We start from the raw sequence: 21,797 nt of genomic DNA, 5'->3' as shown, positions 1-21,797 counted from the left end.
GCTCCTTTATTGTAAAACAGTAAGGTCCTAGATACCTTGCTAGAGTTCGAAACATTGCAAAACTCTGCAGATAGAAGTGGAGTGGGGTTGGGAGTGGTAAAGGAAAACAGTATGCAAAATAAATCTGAGAATTTGGATTTAAAAAATAAGGTATCACCTGTTTACTCTTCTTGGGTGCTAGCTTGCTCCAACCCTAAATAGATTTCAAAATGCAAAGTGTAGAAATAGTTTGTAAGAACTGTGTATTGTGGAAAGAATGCTTACCCCACAGCCAGCCAACCAGACTTGGATGGCAGATGTGACTTTGTCACTTTGAACTGAATGAGTTCGTCATGCAACTTCAACATCATGATCTACAGTTTGCTTTCTGTTAAATGGGGATACCGCTACTAAAAAGGGATTCTGTGACAAGTAGAATATCTAATATAGTGCCTTGTACATCGTAGCCAATAAATGGCATTATCTCACACTTGTCCAGAACTGAGCTCTTGATTACCCAAGCTTTCAAACAGTTCCTCCTCTGTTTTTCATCTCATCCATCCAACATGTGGCTCAGGCCAGAAGGCTGGAGTTTATCCTTCATTCTCTCTTCTGTTCTTTCACCCCTTCCAACCTCCCCCCACCTTATCTACTTTTATGGAAAAATCTCTTTCAAATCTATTTGATTTTCAGCCTCCACTATGCTTCCATTCTACTTGAAGCCACCATTATCTTTCTGCATTGCCTTTTGCACATACGCTGTACCCCTTCCAGTCCCTTTTCCCACCAGCAGCCTAAAAAGAAAAAAAAGTCACTTGATGTTTAAAGTCTTCAAAGCTCTTAGGAAACACATTTATTTCTCCAGATAAAATATGAAGTCTTCAACATACATACCTATAAGGTCCTGCATGATTTGGCCACTACCCCCCCATCTTCATCCTTTGCCAGCCACATTGTCCAGTTCTCCAGCAGACTCACTTCAGGGCTCTTGCTCATGCTATTGGTCTCTATTTTAGGACCATCTCCTTGAGTAATTTGTCATCCTTGGGTACGAATTCAGATACCCTCTTTATAAATGTCTTATCACCCTTCTCATCATGTAACTTAGAATCCCTTTATTTTCTCCCTCATAGCACAATCATCTTTCCTTTTTAATGTTTGTCATAACTTATAATTATGTATTATTTAACTAATGTTTATCTCTTGCCTTTCCAGGGCAGAAATAATGCCTGGTTTATTCACTAGTCTATACTCAGTGCCTGATACATTTAGTAGGTGCTCAATAAATGGTTATTATTGTAATGAATAAGATAATAACATTAGCTTTGTATTTGTATCTTGATTGCCTTCTTTATCACTGTTTAATCTGCTTTTCATAACAGAAAAGCCGGACTGACACTCTCCTGTTTTTCTTCCTTGCTGGTGTTATATGTAATATGAAACAGCCTTTGCAGATACTAGGCAAAATTAATGCATTTGGGCTCTGTGGAAAATTCAGAGTAATAAATTGAGATACCTTTTAAATTAGTGTTACCGTTGTGATTTTCTTTTGTAGATAATCCTTTTTCTAAGTAGATCATTAAAGTAATTATGCTTTTTTTTTATCAGCACAGGATTACTGAAAGAAATCTTACTATGTCATATTATTTTACACATGTCATATGATACATTAGTCAGCAGCTGTTGATCACTCAGTGCCACACTTCAAAGGAAGATAGAGAAAACTAGTAGAGAAATGAGAGTTATAGCTCTAAGGATGTTTAGTACTGTCCAGTTGTTGATGTGACTTGCATAAATAACTAGATATCATTTGAACATTTAGTTAAGGTAGCTGAGTAGTTGTTTAAAAATTGGAGCCACCTAGAGGTCTGGAAATTCTTTTTCCTTCTCTCACTAAAGCATTCCTTCTTTTAGCCAAAAAAGTCTCATGACATTCCAAGACCAAGGAAGGCTTCAAGCTTTGAGTATTTTTGTCATGTGGTTGCTCTTTACAAATTATGAGTTTGATGCACTATAGCTCTAAAGTATTTATGTTCTTCTTATTATTTCTAGTCTCTCATTCTTACATAATCACCCACATTTTCTTTCGGTTCTTAGGACTTCAGTTTCATTTTAGAATTTTCCCTTTTACCCTTAGAGTATAATTCCAGTTCCTTTCTAGTTTTGTATTTTGTAGGTCATAAGGTATACAGAGAATTTAGGAGTTGATTCTAGTTCTTTCATGATTTATTGGTTTGCACTTAACCTCTGGGTTTCTCCTGAATGCTATGCTTCATAAGTGGTCTGGACTCTGAGTTTTTGTCAGCAAAAACCTGGATGCCCTTGGGTTGGGAGAGCAGGGAAAATTAAAAAAGCATTTTTAAGTCCTTGTTATGTGCCAAGCTCTGGGCTAAGTGCTTTCACAAAAGAAGAACGAGTAGTTCACCTGATTAAAATCATAAAAAGGAACCTTAAGCTTTTCATACATTTGCTTTACTCAAGAAAATTGTTCTTGTTGTTCCCCCATTTACCCACTCTTTATTTTCTAGTTGGGAAGGCCTGACAAGATAGAGAAGCCCTCTCTAGCCCAACCCATTACCTTAGCTTTTTATTCATTTAAACCTGATTTTACTTGTCTAAAAATATTGGAACTGGGGCCAGAGAGGGGCATGCCCTTTGATTTGTCTTTGAGGTAGGTCTCTGTGCCCCAGGACATTTGCACCGTGAATAGCTACCACTGTAGCTGGTAGGAGGAGAAAAAAGTTATTGTTTAAAACCTGTTATTTTTTTCCCTCATGTATACATGCTTACTTGGTTACTTTGGGTGACCTTGAACAAGTTGCCTGGGGTTTTATAGCACCAATAATATCTATTACCTATTTATTTCACAGCCTTGCTATAGGATTTAGAAGTCTTATTTTTGGTAGTGTTTTTTTTTGCCACATTCAAATATATCCCAAAGCTCATTACAATTAACTCCAGTGCTGTCCAAGTTTTATGCATCAAGAAAAATATTTTCTTACTCAGTAGCATGTGTTTTAACTCTTTGTTTTGATAAGAAATCGGATATGAGTACAGGTTGTAACAAGAGGAGAATTGTAATAATTTTCTACCAGTTTTATTCATGTGGGTGATATATTTTGTCACTTGTTAACTGTCACTGGCCCCTGGCTATATCAGGTTTATCTTTATAGCAATTTTATTATTGGAAAATCACTTAAAATTATTCTTCAGAAAGAAGCACATAGATTGAAAAAAATTAGAGTTCTCTTAATGGGTAGGTATTGGACAGAAAAGTAAAATATCACTCTAATTTTTGCTTAAAATATTTGAACAGATTTATAATTTCTGAAACCCTACATAGAAATACTATCAAAGATAGGTTGGGAATAATTTGCAGTGTTTAATGTAAAATTTGGTCATTTCTGAAACAGGTTCTAATATTTGATGCCATTAGATGTCAGGAAGCCTAAAATAGTTTACTTGAGCTATATTTTATTTTCTTTTAGTATATAATGATTTGCTTTTCTATTTCGTTTTTTAAAAATATCTTTACTGAGGAAAACTGAGATAAACAGCTACTGACATGCAATGAACTGCACACATTTAAGTGTACAGTTGGATAAGCTTCTGACCTACATATATGAATATGAAATCATCACCACAATCAAGATAGTGAAAATATACATCACCCTCCCCAAGTTTCTCCAGTCCCATTTGCAATCCCTTGCCTGTCCATCATCCCCTCCCCCCAGAAGCTTTGCTTCTGTCTCCGCAGAGTAGTTTGCATTTTCCAGAATTTAAATGAATGGAATCGTGTAGTATATAGTTTTTTTTTGGTCTGGCTTCTTTCACTCAGAATAATTATTTGGAGATACATTTATGTTGATATATGCAACAATAGTTCACTTCTTCTCATTGCTGAATAGTGTTCCATTGTACGGCTATACGACAATTTATGTATGTACCTGTTGATGGACATTTGAGTTGTTTCTAATTTTTGTCTATTAAAAGCTGCTGTGAACATGTGCATATCACCCTTGAATGGACATATGCCTTCATTAGTCTTGGGTAAGAACCTAGGAGTAGAATGGCAGGATCATGGTAGATCTATGTTTAGCTTTTTCAGAAATTGCCAAACTGTTTCCAAAGTGGTATCATTTTACTCTGCTACCAGCAATTTATAAGCATGATGATTCCTTCACATTCTTGCCAACACTTAGTATGATTGGTCTTTCTTTTTCATTTTTTTATTAGTCTTTTTCATTTTAGTCATGAGCAATATTTCATTTTGATTTTAATTTGCATTTCCCTAATGACCATGGTGTTGAGTATCTTTTGATGTATTTTTTGCTATCTTTATATCTTCTTTGGTGGTCTGTTCAAGTCTTTTGCTCACATTTTTATCGGGTTGATTGTTTTCTTATTATTGAATTTTGAGAGTTCTTTATATATTTTGGGTAAGTCCTTCATCAGATATATGCTGTATAAAGATTTTCTTCCAGTTTATGGCTTCTTTCATTTTCACAGTGATTTTGAAGATAAGAGGTTTCTAATTTTGATGAAGTCCAGCTAATGATTTTCTTCTCTTATGCATTGTGCTTTTGATGTCCTTTTTAAGAAAACCTTTGCCTAAGCTAAGGTCACAGAGATTTTCTTCTAGAAATTTTCTGTTTTTTTTCCTAGAAGTTTTATGGTGTTACATTTTACGTTGAAGTCTATGATCTATTTCAAGTTATCTTTTTAAAATAGACTTTATTTTTTAGAGCAATCTAAGGTTCACAACAAAACTACACTGAAGGTACAGAGATTTCCCATATACTCCCTGCCCCCACACCTGTATTCCCTCCTCCATTATCAGCATTCCCCACCAGAATGGTACATTTGTTGCAGTTGAACCTACATTGACATAATCATTATCACCCAAAGTCCATGGTTTCGTTTACATTAGGGTTCACTCTTGGTGTTCTAAGTACTATGTGTTTGGGCAAATGTATAATGACACGTATCCATCATTATGGCATCATTGAGTAGTTGCACTGCCCTAAAAAATCCTCTGTGCTCTGCCTATTCATCTCTCCCTCTCAACTAACGCCAGGCAACCACTAATGTTTTTACTATCTCTGTAATTTTGCCTTTTCTTGAATGTCATAGAGTTGGAATCATATGGTATGTAGCCTTTTCAGATTGGCTCTTTTACTTACTAATATGCATTTATGTTTCCTCCATATCTTTTCATAGCTTGATAGCTCATTTTAGCCCTGAATAATATTCCATTATCTGGATATACCACAGTCTGTTTATCCATTCACCTACTGAAGGACATGTCTGCTTCCAAGTTTTGGCAATTATAAATAAAGCTGCAGTAAGCATCCATGTGCAGATTTCTGTATGGATATAAGTTTTCAGTTCCTTTGGATAAATACAGAGGAGCACAATTGCAGGGTCATATGGTAAGAGTATGTTTAGTTTTGTAAGAAATCACACTGTCTTCCAAAGGACTTTTCCAAAGAGTACCATTTTGCATTTGCACCAGCAATGAATGAGAGTTCCTGTTCCTTCACGTCCTTATCAGCATTTGGTGTTGTCAGTATCTTGTATTTTGACCATTCTAATAGGTGTGTAGTGATATCTCATTGTTGTTATATTTCCCTGATGACATATGATGTGGGGCATCTTTTCGTATGCTTATTTGCCATATCTATATCTTTGGCAAGGTGTCTGTTAAGGTGTTTGGCCTGTTAATATTTTATATTGAGTAAGTTTTGGATTGAAGTTTGTTTTCTGCATATTGAAATCTAATTGTGAAAAAGACTATTCTTTCTCTACTGAATTGCCTTTGCATCTTTGTGGAAAAGGAGTTGTCTGTTGTATCTCCTTTTATTTTATCAATGGGACATTCACAGCTGGAAAACACAAACTAAAGAAAAAGTAACTAAATCGTGTACTTGACAATGAATGTATTTTTGTCATGTTTAATAAAATTTCTAGTTTCCTTACTGTAGCCTTTATGTAAACCTCTTCTACTCAAACATTTCTTCTTTTCCCTTTCTCTTTTTGTAATTTGCTATGTATTATAATAATAAAGTCTGGTGATGGGGGGACATGCATAACTTACCCCTTTAAATTTTAATTATCTTTACTGTTAGTGAAAATTATTTCTGTTTTCTCGCTCTGAAAATCTCCCAACCTAGATCACACCTTCCATTTTAATTTTTCTAATTTTGATCTCTTTTCCTATTATATTATTGAGTAATGGTATGTGGTATATATTGGAAAGAATGCCCACTTCAGTTAAAAGCCTGGCTGGACCTTGGTAGCCTTGGAGTAGTTATAAAGCTCACCCCTTCTCAAGTTTCCTTTAAATGGGGTTACTAATTCATCACTCAGGGCTGTTTCGGAATAAAAGTGATGTTTATAGATGTCCATATATGGAAATGAATGCATATGAAATGTCTCAGTGAAGGGTTAGTGCCTTTCCCCTTCCAACTCCAGTAAGCTGTGTATACTTCTTATGTCTGAACTAGGAGTCTGAAGAGGACCCAGTGCTCTTTGGAGAGGACAGATACTCCACAGGCTGTCTAGGCTGATGGTCTCAGAAGAGAATATGGTCAGTGTAGATCATCCAAGTGTGAGAGAAGAGTGTTTGCTAGTTAACATGGATGATCCTCCTCATCCCTCACAGTCTGGAGTTGGTTATCTGCTAGGCCATTCTCCATTAGTAATCCTTTCTCTCTATTGATTTTCAGGCTCCTCTTCTCTTCTCTCCTTACCTTCAGCCTGGAAAGAATATGCTCAAGTCTCTCTTGACATTGCTACTCCTTCTAGCTGTCTCATTTCTTAACCAGCTTCTTACAGGAGTTGTCTGTGCTTAGTAGTTCTACTATATTACCCTACCAACTCACTCCCCAGACAGGTACCAATTCTTGGAAACATTTCCTGCCACAGACACCAATTTCTTAATTGCCAAAATAAATGGAAACTTGTTACCTCTGATATAACAGCAGCTTTTTGTTGTATGTTTACACTGTTGAGCCATCTCCCTCTGTCTTCAGACTTCTTGGTTTCCTTGTCAACACTCTTTTTTTTTTGTTCATTCATTCATTCAGAAATGAACTGTATGACCTTCCACGCAGGGAGTTATAACAGAGAACAAAACACACAAAACTGCCCTCATAGAAAGTATACTCTATTGGAGGTAGTTAGATAATGAATGAGTCATTTTACATGTTTTACAGGATGATAAATGAATCAGAGGGAAAAATTATAACAAGTTGGAGAAATTGAAAATGGTGGGGATGGGAGTAGAGGTGTTATTTGATATTAAATGGGCAGGAAGTCCTTACTCATGAGAGCACATTTGAGTAGAAAACTTAATGAAGCGAAGGAAATAACTCTGCAGCTATCTGGAGGAAGAACACTCCAGATAGAGGAGAGAGTGAGTACAGAGGCACTGAAGCAGGTGCATGCAGTTGTGCCCATATCATATCAGTGAGGCTTTGGAGTAGGGGGAGGGCAGGGGATAGCAGCAGGAGACAAGGTGGAGGAGGTAGGGGGGCCCATATACCAGGCACTTACTGTCTATGACCGGGATCTTGGTTTTTACTCTTGAGTGAGAAGACAGTTGAGGATCTTGAACAGAGGAATGGATGAGTTGGAGGGAAGCATGGAGTAGTAGGCAAGAGTGTGAACCGTGGAGCCAGGTGCCTAAATTAAAATCCCAGCCCTACACTTACTGGCTCTGTGGCCTTGTAGTAGTTCTGTAACGTCTCTGTGCCTCATGGGTAAAATGGGAATAGGAATGATACCCATCTCACAGTGTTGTTATGAGGATGAAATGAATTAATATTTGTAAAAAAAAAAAAGAGCATGGCAGATAGTATTATAAAAATGCTCATTAAATACAATTAGTAAAATTAAGGAGACTCACTTTGCTGCCATGTGGAAGGGGCTTGTCAAGAGAAATTAAGAATAGCAGAAAGCCAAGTCATGGAAACAACGTGGGCATCCGTTGATGAATGGATAAAGAAAATGTAGCATATACATGCAATGGAATATGATTCAGCCAGAAGAAAGGAAATTTTGCCATTTGTGACAACATGGACAGATCTTGAAAGCATTATGCTAAGTGAAATAAACAGAGAAAAACAAATACTGTATGATCCCATATACATGTGCAATCTAAAAACAGAACAAAACACCCAAGTCATAGATACAGAGAACAGATTTGTGGTTGCCAGAGGTGGGGAGTGGGGGTGGTTGAAATGGGTGAAGGGGGTCAGAAGGTACAAACTTGTGCTTATAAGGTACATACATCCAGGAATGTAATATATAACATGGTAACTTAAGAAAGAAAAAAAAAAGAAGTAGGAAAACCAATTAGGAGATGATTGCAATAATTCATTCAAGGGATGGCTTAGTTGAGGTGCTAGTGGTAAAGGTAGGGAAAAGGGTCATATCATGGGTGTGTTTTGGAAATAAGGATGACTTATTGGTTGAGGAGTAGATCTGCTTTTCCTGCCATCTCTGATCTTTCTGGCTCAGTTTTCTTTGCTGCTTCCTTTTCTCCCTTTTGACCAGGGGTTCTCAAACAGGGTAGTAGTATTTGGAAATATGTGGGGGCCTTTTTTGGCTGTCACAGAGACTAGGCTGTGGGTATTTCTTATGTTCAGTGGGCAGGGGCTGGGCCCGGGTGCTCAGCATTCTGCACGGTGAAGACATATCCCGTGCAATTTGCCAGTAACATCTTTGTTGAGACATGCTGCTTTAGACCTTCTTCCCACCTCCCTCCCCTAGTCCCCAGGCCTAGGATTTCTTAACCTGTGGTCCTGTGTGGGTAGCAGGGGGCTTGTAAGCTGCCTGGTGTTTTTTTCCAAAATGTTTGTTTATGTGTATTTTGGTGAGGCGGGGAGGAGGTGAGAATTTTCATCAGGTTCTCAAAAGGACCGATAACCTAAGAATGTTAAGAACTCTTGTTCTGAGTGGTCTCACCCACTTTCATTGTTTTTATTCTGGCCTATGTAGTGATGGACTTTCAAATCTGTTCCTGTTGTGTTCTGTGCTCTGCCTTCTAGACCCTTCTCTGCTGAACCATGCAGCAGTTCCTCAGGATTAACATGTCTCCAAACTTCTTCCTATATTTCCCACCTGGGTTTGTGGCACCATCATCCACCTTGTTCTTAATCTTGCCTTTCCTATGCCACCTCACCTTGACTAATTCATCTAGTTCTTCTGATTTTACCTCCTGGACAGCTGAGGAAATTTTTCCTGTTTCCCCTTCATTAACTACTCTAATTGAGCATCTCTCATTTAGACTGTTGGCCGCCTCACTGGTCTTTCCGCCTGAGACCCATCTTCCACGTATCAGCAGATGAGTGCTTGGATACAGAAATTTCACCGTGTTACCAACTTGCTAAAAACTCAGCTTTGTCAATGCCTGCAGGGTTGAATTCAGACTCTTGTTATAGCATACAAGACCTGTGAAATCTGGCATTAGTCCCCTGTCCTGGACTGGCCAGGTGGCTGTCCTGCCTCCCTGCTTGGCTGCCCTCCAGCTCTCCTCCCTCACCTGTCCTTCTGTCCTATCCTGTAGCACAGGTAATTTACTTACTTAAGTTAGTAAGCTCTTTTATGCATTGATGCTGAAACATCTAAATATGCTATTTGATCACATGAAAAAAAATAGTTCAACCTCTCTCTTACCCATACTCTGTACCTTTAAAACCCAGCCTGGATATCCTCTCTTCCTGAAGGAGGTGCTCACTCCCTTAGACGTCCATCTTACTTTTCTTTATATATCATATGCATGCCCGTTTCTCTTTCTTTGCATTGTAATTTCAGAAGCTCTCTATTTCAAACAGATGAACTTCTGAGAGGCTCTTCTTAAGCTCATTTGTTCACAGGTTCAAAGTGACTAAGAAGACTTTAAGCTTGCAGTCCCCCAGTGCAGTTCAAGGAGTGTAAGTTGGTCCTTTGAAGCTTTATAACCCAGTTATGCCCTTGCTGCTGGATGTTCAGTGGGGCATCTTTTTCTAAAGTGGAGTAGCTTTGTCTACATTAAAAATCTCTTGAGGCAGATGGCTCCTTCATGGTCTCTTTGGAGCCCCTGGGGAGCCCCTTAGTAGCCCTTGGAATCCAACTTCCCTTCTTACCTCTTGAATTACAGGAGCCTTGGTGGGCTCAGTCTTGGTTCTGTTCACCCTTTGTGTTCTAGAACAACTTCCTGGCCTCCTGAACTAACAACATTAGGCCAAGTTTCCACCTTTAGCACTGATCACCCTGTTATACATTCAAAATGGAAAAACTTCTAAAAATCTGTCTTCTCTATTATGGCTGATTATTACTGTTAGGTTTTAATAGGCATAGGTTAGCCTTTTTCACCCTCCGCCCCATTCATCCTTTGCCCTTTAGGTTTCTTCCCAGTCTTCATTCCATATGTAAAAGGAAAAAAAAATATTTTTCACGACTCTCAACTATTTTTATTAGCACTCCTTTTGTTTCTATCATAATTTTGTGTCTTTTTTATTAGCACATTAGGCATGTACTGTACTTTCCCATTATCAGATAACAATGGGGTTAATAATGTTTGTAAAATACTTCAAAACATATTTTAAATATAGCAAACACATTGGTCTACAGACTAATGAACATGAAGGCACCCACCCAAGGCAGAGTTTTCAGAGTTTGGCTCTGGGACCAACATCTTGGCAGTTGTGATTTGAAAGCTCAGGAGTAGGGAAGTCAGGATGTGTTTTATGCTAGATTCTGGGTCTCCTTGAAAGTGGGATCCGTATTTAATTATACATCAACTATAAGCTCTTTGATGGCAGGAACTTGTCTGATTCTCCCTGGATTCTTGGCTCATGACGCTGTTGGTGGTGAATGAACTCATTATGCTAGCTAGCATTTAGCCTCAAGGGGAACCATGCTAAACTGCCTCTAAGCATTTAGTTGTGTGACTAAACAAAGAGTTTAAAATGTAGACGACTAAAACATTCATGTTACATGGATGACTGAGGTGATACTGAAATTGGGTTGATAGGAATAGATATTTTACTTGGCTTTTGAAAACACTTCACAACTAGTGAGTACTTACCGTGTTCAAGAGTAAGGTTTTGTAGAGGACACGTGGAGGGGTGGTGTAGTCTGTGGACGCTTATTATTGAGAACTGAGGTTGCAGTAAATACATAAGTACATATGGCAGTGTATGTTATATATAATATTATAAATATATTAAGCAGAGTATGAGGAGAGAGTGGCTAAATGACTTAAAGGGTAATGGTATTCACTAATGCAATTTTTTTAAAAAGATTTTATTTATTTTGAGAGATAAGAGAGATGGTGCGAGTGGGGAGGGTCAGAGCAAGAGAGAGAATCCCAAGCGGACTCCACACCACGCAGGGCTCGATTCCATGACCCAGAGATCATGACCTGAGCCGAAACCAAGAGTCGGACGCTTAACCAACTGAGTCACCCAGGCGCCACACTAAGGCAATTTTATAATAATAACTGGAAACATCTAAATGGTTGATTGCAAGGTACTGGTTAAGTAAGTGATGGCACAGGTTCCAGTTAGACTGTTATTTAGCCATTAAAAATATTTATGAAGAATTTATAGTAATTTGGGTAAATGCATATGCTTTTTTTGTTAGATGAAATATCAGAATATAAACATACACAACTTTTTTTTAAAACAGGCATCCAGGAAGAAGAAGAGCACCAGGAAGAAAACACACCAAAATATAAACATTGCATCTGACTTCAAGTATTGTGTGTGTGTGTGTGTGTGTGTGTGTGTGTGTGTGTGTGTGTGTATACATGCATACATATCCTAAATATACACTTCATTGAATTTTCACACACCAAACATATCCATGCAACAAGTGCCCAGATTAAAAGATAGAACATTATCAGCATTCCCACAGGTCCCCTGTGCTCTTAATTTTCAGTGACATTACATAGTTTTAACCATTTTTGTTCCTTAATATAAATGGAATCATACAACATGTACTCTCTTGTTTCTTAATTTCTTACACTCAACATGTATGATTCACCCATATTGTGTATAGTTCTGTAGATTGTTCATTATTATTTATTATGGAAGACTTTTCATCTTGCTCTTTTATGTTTTCCAAAATTTTCTATAATGAACATGTATTTTATAATCAGAAAAAGATTACATTTGTTTTTTAAATTTTTTAAATTTTTTATTTTTGAGATTTTATTTAAGAGAGAGAGCACATGCACACGTACACACACACAAGCAGAGGGAGAGGGAGAAGCAGGCTCCCCGCTGAGCAGGGAGCCCTGCATGGGGCTCTATCCCAGGACTCTGGGATCATCACCTGAGTCAAAGGCAGACACCCAGCCAACTGAGCCACTCAGGTGCTCCTACATTTGTTTTTTTAAAGATGCAAAGGCAAGTTTGTGCTGAGGTAGATTCAGTTACCTAGTTCATCTAGACCATGGGAAATGTGGAGAAGAATTGAGAAAATAAGTTGTGGCTGTTCAGAAACACATGTGGTGCAGTGCAGTGTGAACTCAGCATCAAGAGAACCAGACTCTGTTTTGTCATTTAGTAGTCCTCGGACTGTGGACACATCCTTGAATTCTTTGATCCTCAGTTTGCTCATCCATTGGTCAACTGGGTGTGATGATATTCTTCCTTATAAGCTAGGCATAAGGATGAACTTGAGATGATGCGTCTCTGAGTGCTTGAGATAGCAGTCTGTGAGTCTGCTAGATGGTGAGGTCCTTCATTTAAAAATTGGAGTTAGAGAGGATGGATGTACAGGAAGGGAGCTCATGTCCAGTAGCCATTAATTTCCTCTATGAAGGAGGGCTGAGAGTTATTTGTAAGTGAAAGTATATGGCTTTGAGGTGGTGGTTTGCACAAAGCAGAAGAGCTTTGGGGCAGGCAATCCCTGTGTGCTCAGGGAACTAGGGGGCATAGGGGGAATGCAGGGAGAGCTCTACAGTGTTGAGAGCCCAGCTGAGGATGGAGCATATATGTGAATATAGTGTGTGAGTTTTTCCTCCTGAAGATTATGTTTTATTTGGGCTACTATTAAGGTGATTTTTTCCTCATGCAACTGGAGGATGGAGGAGGTAAAAACAGAAAAAGGAAGGAGAAGGAAAACCCCTGACACAGGAGAAATGCCATGTCTAATCTACAAAGAGAACACTGTTTAGAGGAAGTCTCTGACTTAAAATGTGTTCTAGAAGTCCACAGTGATTTGGAACTTAGAATATCTTTTTCCAAGGGTATTTACACTAAAAGGGAGATCTAAGATTTTAGTCTAGCCCACGAAGGGCTACAAAACAGGCAAGGAACTTTTACTAATACTATGTTTTCTAGCTCTGAGACTCCTAAAATTGCTGGCAGTTTTAACTATTTTAGATCCTTCAGATAAAATAGGGCTTGATGGATCAGCCCGGAACTGTATTCATGGATGGTATTGTTTCTGTGAGAGTAATACTCAGGTGCACTGAAAATTTCTGGGAATGCACTCTGAGTTTGTCGGAGCACAAGGTTCTGAACCCAATACTGGGAGGTTAGCTATTTGCTGATAAATGATGTTGGTGTATTGGGCGGTGTCTTTACTCATCTTTGATCCATTCACACAGTATCTGTGGAGTTGCCTACAGGCTGGATATGCAGAAACAGAGAGAACCAGTCTTATCTTCCAGATAGTTTGTATCTGGGCCAGGCATTTAAAGAAATCATTTTTGGAATGCAATCATGGATAAGATGGAGATGTGGTTTCTTGGGGTGGGATTGGAATTGTTTCTGGAAAGATGTTTCTAAGTCAGCCTGAAGAAATCAGGGAAGGTTTAAGAGGAAAATTCACTCTTGAACTAAGACTTGAGGATGAAAAGCATTTTTGGGGAGGATACTCCATAAGACAGAATGATAGACAGCCCCTGGGAACAATACATAAGGGAGAACATGGTCTGTTGGAGAACTACAAATAGTTTTGGTATCTCTAAAGTTAGATGCGTACAGTGGAGTGGGGGAAGGACAGGAGCCATTAGGAAATCGCCACCATCACCACCAGGCCCCACCCCGCCCCGGGATTTGGGGAAGGATATCACATTGTCCTAAAGTTTGTTTAGGTTTCTGTTGATAGCATGATTGGTTATGAGAAACACAGTTTTTCTCTTTCTGTCCTGAATTAAGATTTCTGTTTATTTAGATTTTACACTAGGAGGAAATTTTGAGGTTGCTTTAGAATTAACTGGGTCTTAAGAGTACTGCTCAGTGTCTTCTAGTACAGTGTATTCAGATCACCTTGTTTATATTCACTTCACATTTATGAAGCACATGTTATATAGAAGGAATTATACTTGTTATGGATGGTATTTTGAGGATTGGAAATGGCCCCTGTCTTTCAAGAAGCTTATAGTCTAGTTAGCAAAGCAAAGTCTGAACTTTAAAAAGCCCTATTATGGAAATAAAGATGATAGCAGGAGGAAAGAGGATGGACTTGTTACTTAGAACTATGGTGAGCAGAGAATCTATTTAGAAGTCTGTGTACTTTAATCAAGGACTGAAAGACCAAAAGAAATATGACTGGTGGACAGTGGTGTAAGGTGGGGCAGGGTGATTGGGGAACTGGAAAGAGGCCACCCCAGCCAGAGGACCGTGGTTGGGAGGTAACACAGTGTCTAGAGTCACTCAATCTGGAGTGTATTGCTGTGAGTAGAGAGATACGGGGCTGTATATGTGGCTGGGGCCAGGTGTTGGGGTCTTATATGCTGGACTTTGAGCATATAAGGAATTTGAACTTTATTCCAAGGCAATAAGCTTTCAAGAACAAGTCTTCTATGGTCTTCCTCACCAACTCAGGCTGCCACTGTCTAGTTCTCCCTCCCATTTGCTATGTTCAGAACAAGCCCAGTATAATAGGCCTAGTCCTGATACCACGTGACAGGGACTCTCCTGGTTTTGTACAGATTACCAAGGAAATTGTGATTTTGGTCTAGATGTTTTCATAGCAGCCTAATCCCTTGGTATTGGTTCTCCTTACTTTTAGATTTTTGCAGCACACTGTTCAGTTTTTCAACTATTTTTGTGTCCATTATATAATTTGATTCTTGTTTTTGGAAATAATCAGATCAGACAGCTTATAGTTAGAGAAATCAGCTCAGAAAACCTAAGTGAATAGCCCAAGATCAATCAGTAGTGAGAGTTCAAAATGAAATTAGAAACTGTGACTTTATGACCCTCTTTGGTCCAAGATTCCTTCCATGAAGTCATTATGCCATAGCCTTCCACTTTAGTGGTTCTGACTACCAGTGAGTGTACGCCAGCTGTATTGCTATGGCATCGGCAAGATGTTTGCATGGATTCATCCCTGTTGGTTGGGATATTTTAAAATGACTGAGATTATGGGTCACATCTGTAATTATTACACAAAGAGAAACTGGCTTATATGGGAGTTTGCCTATAATCATCTTATTTTTTCTCTATTAAAGGAACAGCCTAACTTCTTAGTAAGCCTCTTTGATTCAACTAATCATTTTTTTTAAAAGATTCCATTTATTTATTTGAGAGAGAGAGCGTGCACATGCAAGAGAGAGTGTGCACATGCGAGAGAGGCCTGAATGGGGCTGCGGGGGGGAGAGCAAAGGGAGAGGGAAGAGCAGACACCTCGCTGAGGAGGGAGCCTGATGACCCACCGGCTGGCTGGGCTCCATCCCAGGACCCATGAGATCATGACCCGAGCTGAAGGCAGACACAACCTACTGAGCCACCCAGGCGCTTCTCATTCAACTAATCATTTTGATTTTTTTTCTGGAAATAATCTACCTAAGTCATTGGAGTTTTTATTCTTAATTTCATATATTTAGCAGGAAAATTGTTTTCCATTTTTCAGATATTCAGCAAGATAACAAAGTTAAGTGTATACTAGTTTTGTGAATCATTTTTAAGCAGTATGACTTACAAAGTTAAGTGCACAACTTAAAATATTTGTAAAACAAAAAAAATTGAGGAATCTTGCTTTATTTTTTTTTAAATATTTATTTATTTGACAGAGAGAGACATCGAGAGAGGGAACACAAGCAGGGGGAGTGGGAGAGGGAGAAGCAGGCTTCCAGCTGAGCAGGGAGCTCGATGCAGGGTTCAATCCCAGGACCCTGGGACCATGATCTGAGCTGAAAGTAGACGCTTAATGACTGAGCCACCCAGGTGCCCCAGGAATCTTACTTTACAATTCTCTTTGATTTTGCCAGGAGTAACAAAGTTGGCCTTTTAAAAGTCATGACTGAGGCTATCTAGGTTGTAAGGCAGCTATAGTATTGGCAAAAATACTAGTTTTTATATTTAAGGACCACTGACATCGAATACTAAACCTATAGAATTACGATAGAGATGTGGTGTTGACACTGGGAGGTCGTACCATATTCAGAAGAGCAGTCACGGAAGAATAGCAGTGGAAGGTCACATAGTTAATAGGATGTGGGACTAGGTCTTGAGACACTCCTCCTAGGCTCCCTGTTGTCAGTAGGATCAGTCTTAAACTCCTCAGCCTAGGCCTTTGGTCTTTGAGGGAGTGTGGAGGCTTTTTCCAAGTCTGACAACAAAGGCACAGAATACAGACAAAAACAAGGACTTGCTTATCAGCAGAGTGAATGTAATTTGATGGCATTATAGTAATGACGGTAAGTTTCACACCTATCTCAGAAATGAAGATGGAACTCTTCTAACATTCTGTTAAAAAAAAAAAACACACTAGACTCTAGTTGAATATGCAGAGGCTTCTGAGCTTCTGATAGAGCTGATCTGGAACACTTTGTTCAATTCTAAGGTCAATTCAAGTTATTTTTAAGCTCCTAAATGACTGGCACTGGCCTAAATATAATACCCTTATGTATCTGGAAGTCAGACTGGCCAACCTCACCTGTCTAATAAGAGCATGTACAGTGGCAGTCACAAAACGTCTCTGTTCCTTCACTATCTTCATTATTTCTTATTTAATGCTATATTAATTACATGTGTACTACATGTGATTATATTAATAATGATATTGTTAATAATAAATATCACTTATCTTATTTCCAGTCCAAAATGTTTTAGACTTTAGACAGAAACCTGTGTGTGTACATGTGTTTGGTGGGGAGGGGTTCCAGAGCAACAGAATGAGGGCCCTAAAACATAGGCACATAGATAAAACTAACATTCAGGAAAGAGGCAGCATTCTTTATGTTCAAAGTATAGTCAAAAAGGTGGTAATACTGCACATGATTATGGGGCCTTATGGTTTTCAGATAATTTTCACATCTTTTAAATCATGTGATTGTACGGCTAACCTGTAAGAATGGTACGCTAAACATCATTCACATTGTCCATTCAAAGTGAAGTTATAGACCACGTTGTCTCATGTAACAGATATTTACACCATTCTTCCACAGTCAGTTTGGTCCTGCCCAACCTTCTAGGTCTTATTTGGGGGATTAGGTTGATAATGATATCTACCAAAGGAGCTTGAAGCAGGTGAGGATTACCTGGCCTCACTACCAGCTTGTAATGAAAGCACATTTTGATTAAATTACACGTACAGATAATGTTTAGATAAACATTCACTGGCAAGTAGCATTAAATTGTTGATACAGTCTGGTTTGTAAGCTTGACGAAGGCTCTGATCTTTGTGTTTTTAGGCGTTCTGATAAACCTTTCAAGGAACATTTACTCGAAGCAGACAACAGCATGGCAGAGGAGAGATTCTTGGTTTTTTACTTGTCATGAGAGGTTCCAGACTTCAACAGATTCTTAGTTTGTTTACTTAAAGGTGGAAGTATCTCTAAAACATTGTAACAAGCCACACATACTTGAATCTGTCTCTAACATTCATCAGGCTAATTATAATTAACAAGCTGCTGATTACACCAAAGAAAATCCATCCACTAGGTAATGAGCAGTGTCCCCAAAGTATTTGTCTCCTGTAAGCATTGAGTTAGAGTGTGAGGAAATGTAGGCTGATTTTTAAATAATCATAGTAATTTTATTTACAATATCCAAATTTCTGTAATTTGCCAGGTGCTAAGCACTTTACTCGTATTAACTCATGTAAATCTCACAACAACTTCACGGAGTCTATATTTTTTTTTTTGACAGAGAGAGAGAGATGGATGCCTAATGACTGAGCCACAGGTGCCTGTCTATACTTTTTTATCCCCCGTTTTACTTGTGCAAAAACTGAGGCATAGAATAATTTATGCAAACTTACATGGGTAGGAAAAGTGGGCCAGAGCTAGGATTCTAACCATAGGGTGGCCCCACCACTATTTATTTTAAATAAATACCATCCCATGCTGAAGCTTTGCACATAGAGTTTTGGTGCTTTTGTGTTCTTTGTACTGTGTTGGGTGATGGGGACACAGAGACAGTTCCTCCCCTAGAGGAATTTTTACAAGAGTAGTAGGGAAAATGGATCAACAACACCTGCAGTGTTCTCATTTCTGTGGTAGAAGTGTGTAGCAGGTAGAGTCAGGACGCAAGAAGACTGTGGCCAGTTTTTAATTGTTGGAAGAAGGAGGGGGAGGAATCAGAAAAGGTCTCTTGGAGAAGGTGACTCTTAAGCCGAGGTTCACAGTAACGGAATTTAGAGTGGTGGTTTAAAAAATTTAAGTGCAAGAAGCTGGATTTCATCCTTAGGTCTACTTCTTTTTTTCATCAGATTTTCTAAGTCTTCTTCCCCTATGGTTAAAAACTGATTTAAGCAAATATGACATGTCTTTAAAAGTCTGCAGCGGGCTTGTCCTAACAAGGTATTGTGAGGTATTTAACTCACAAATGTGAATGTTTTGTTGTTGTTAATTTGTTTTGGCCGGGTGGGTCATTATGCTGTAACACTCCTAATACAATTATATGGAGCATTCTCCTCAGAGAAAGAAAAGACTTCCCTCACATATTCTATTTTAAGAATTTTTAAAAAGCACACACATATACACAACAAAAAGATAGCATCTCTGGTTTAAAGAGAGTATTTAATAAATGTAGTAACTACTATGCTTTCTGTCTGGGGTGGGAAAGACCTTTCTTGCATAATCATTTCTATGCCTTCATTAAAAGCACCTTAGAAGAAATGAAGTTGTTGCCTAATGAGAACAAGGAAATCAGCAAAGAAGGAGTTCTAGAAATCTTGCAGGATCTTTCTGAGTAACTTTACTTCCATGCCATAGGTGCCCTCTCTCCATTAAGTGATTACATGATGTAGCTGAGTTTATTATTTCTTATTTATAGTTTTGTTACCATTTTTTTAAAAGCAAGCAAATTTTAACTTTTTTTTTAACTCAAATTCCATAAAACAAAGTTGTTTTATTGCATTGGCTCACTATTGGTTTTGTTTTGGGGGTTGTTGCCCAAAATAATAGGAAGAATCATGAACTGAGTCACTGTTATAGGTTACAGGGCTATGCTCGGTCCTTTACCCACATTTTTGTTTAATCTTATAACTCTGCAAGGTAAATTTGCTCATTTTATAAATCAGAGAAGAGGATTGGAGAGATTTTTTTAAACTGCAGAAAGTTAACTAAGCATCCAGTGGGAGGAGCCGGTCTGAGAAGAATGAGGCCAACAGAAGGAGAAAAAGCAGAGATGAGATGAAGGAGGGCATGGAAGAGAGCAAAAAAAGAATGAGAGATCAGATAGATGAATCAGTCAGCAGACTGACCTGGTGGGGTATTGGAAGTTCTTGTTCTACAACCCCTGAGGCTGTGGGTATACAGTGCCCTTGTCTTGGATATGTTAGCCTTCTATGTACAAGGGGTATCTCTTTTCTCAAATGCTTTATGGCAGGGTTTGCAAACTCATTACAGCAGTCAGGCAGGTGGCATTAAGAGGTGAGGTGGGGTTGGTAGAAAGGATGAATGGTTAAAACTGGCAAGTTAGAGTATATATATGCCTTACCTAAAGGGGGTGGTTGCCACTCAGCTCAACCTGATTACTGCCCTTAGGAAATGTGGGTGGACAAGGGTTTGGCATATCTTCAGGTTTTTTCAGAGAAGCCATATATCTGGATATTTGGGGGTGATTTCCAGCCCTTTAAAAACATCAAAACACCACGATGGCCCAATAGAACACAAAGTGGAAGATGGATTTGTGCTTTAAATTGTATCATGTCTTCTTGTTAGCTGGTGAGAGTAGGGTGTAGGGGTTGTACTAAGTCCTCAGGCCTTTGAGAAGAGATTTCTTGGTTACCTGAGCAGGCCTAGCTGAGGTAAGTGCAGTAGTTAGAAATGTTCTAATTTTAATTTTTTCACCACAGCGGATGTAGATGTCAGATTGTCAAGATAGTCTCGTTTCAGGAATAATTTAAATTTAAGCTAATTTTTAAAAAATTCATGGAATAAGATATTCCAACTCGGTGAATTTTTTAGATAAATTCCTTTAAAACTTTCATTTTATGAATTAAGGATATCAAACTGCCTGTTTTAATAAACAATATATTAAACATAACATTTGGGAGGGAGGTGTTGAAGGACATTATTAGCATATTATCCCATAAATTTAGATTTTGCCCAGTAGAAAATTGTCAGTGGATGTGCACTTTTTATGAGCAGTTTAAGGAGATAATGAGGCAGTTGCTTTATTAAAAGAAGTAAGAGTTATATTGCTAGGGTGACACTTGTCCTGATTTACTAGATCAGTCCTGTTGTTCTGGCATAACAAAAGGACCTTTTGTCCAGGGTGATAAATTATATGGTTACCTTATATAATGTTAATGTGTTTTTTAGTTGCTGGTCCCTTTCTCATAGAGGTGGAATGAGCCAGGTATGCTGAATGACCTTGTTGCTTCTCGTGAAATTAATCACCGAAGCAAAGGGTAAACCAGTCTTCACCTCAGTGTGACTCTCTCAGCCCTCCCTGAAGGATCTTTGCTATTGCTGTCATGGTTTTACTTGTCAGCAGCATTTAAACCATGATTGATTATTTCTATATCATCGTTTTCAAAGCCATCCTTCTTGTTAACTTTAACCTACCCTTACATCTGTATCAAATTTAATTTGTGGTACGTGAGGGAGGCATAGCAATCCCCATTTCAAGGGTCTATACTAAAAGTTATCCATAATCATCATCCTTAAATGACACTTAGGTAAAGGTAATAAACCTTTGATTTTATAAAAGCACATTTCCAGGCAAATATCTTTTATTGCATGAAATTGAACATACTGGGTGCTACTTTCCTGATGTATCAGTGTTTTTCAGAAATTGTATTTTATAATTAATTATATATGAGTAATATCATGTTCCAAATATTTTTCAACTTGGAATAAAAATATAGAAGGCATGTTAATCAAGTTTGTGAATGAAAAAGTTTGAAGATACATATAAAATCTAAAAATGACAGATTGAGAATTCAGAAAGATTTTAATGGCTTCAAACAATGGCTAAACCATAAAAAGACTAAATTTAATGGGTTGGAATATGAATTTCTACATTTAGATTAAAAAATAACAGCAGTTACATAATGAGGAATGAGGAAACTTATCTCAACATAGCGCATATGAAAAAGAACAGGAAGCAGTGGCCTCTTAAAAGGTTAATGCGACCTTTCATTTCTGGTGGTGTGTGAGACTAGATACATTAAACTACTCTTCTACCACAAACTGAAATAAAAACGCTAGATAAGTTATATAAATGTGCCTTTAAAAATGATGAGGGGGAAACGTGGGCCAGAAAATGAAAGTGAGAAGTCAGTGAGGTGAGTGAAACAGCCAATATGAGAACACCTGTTGAATCCAGCAAATAATGAACTTTGATTTACTTGGTCTCCTGTTGCTCTCTCCAAAGCCCAGAGCCTGTGTTAGGGGAAAAAATTGTTTAATAGATGTC

General features: G+C 38.3%; 1 protein-coding gene across 5 annotated transcripts in view; it reads left to right on the top strand.

Moving 5' to 3' along the window:
- The window catches only part of RASSF8 (Ras association domain family member 8), a 125,212-nt gene that overhangs the window by 2,340 nt on the left and 101,075 nt on the right, over positions 1 to 21,797 (top strand). For 2 of the 5 annotated variants that reach the window (XM_027592038.2, XM_027592037.2), the window contains exon 2: positions 11,656 to 11,723. The exons of the other annotated variants lie outside the window; for them this stretch is intronic. The gene's annotated coding sequence lies outside the window, so the exon portion shown is untranslated. The remainder of the gene's footprint in view (positions 1 to 11,655; positions 11,724 to 21,797) is intronic. 5 annotated transcript variants of the gene reach the window in all.

This window comes from Zalophus californianus, chromosome 9 (assembly GCF_009762305.2).
Source record: "Zalophus californianus isolate mZalCal1 chromosome 9, mZalCal1.pri.v2, whole genome shotgun sequence".
Lineage (NCBI taxonomy): Eukaryota > Metazoa > Chordata > Mammalia > Carnivora > Otariidae > Zalophus > Zalophus californianus.
This window is presented reverse-complemented; position numbering and strand designations above follow the sequence as displayed.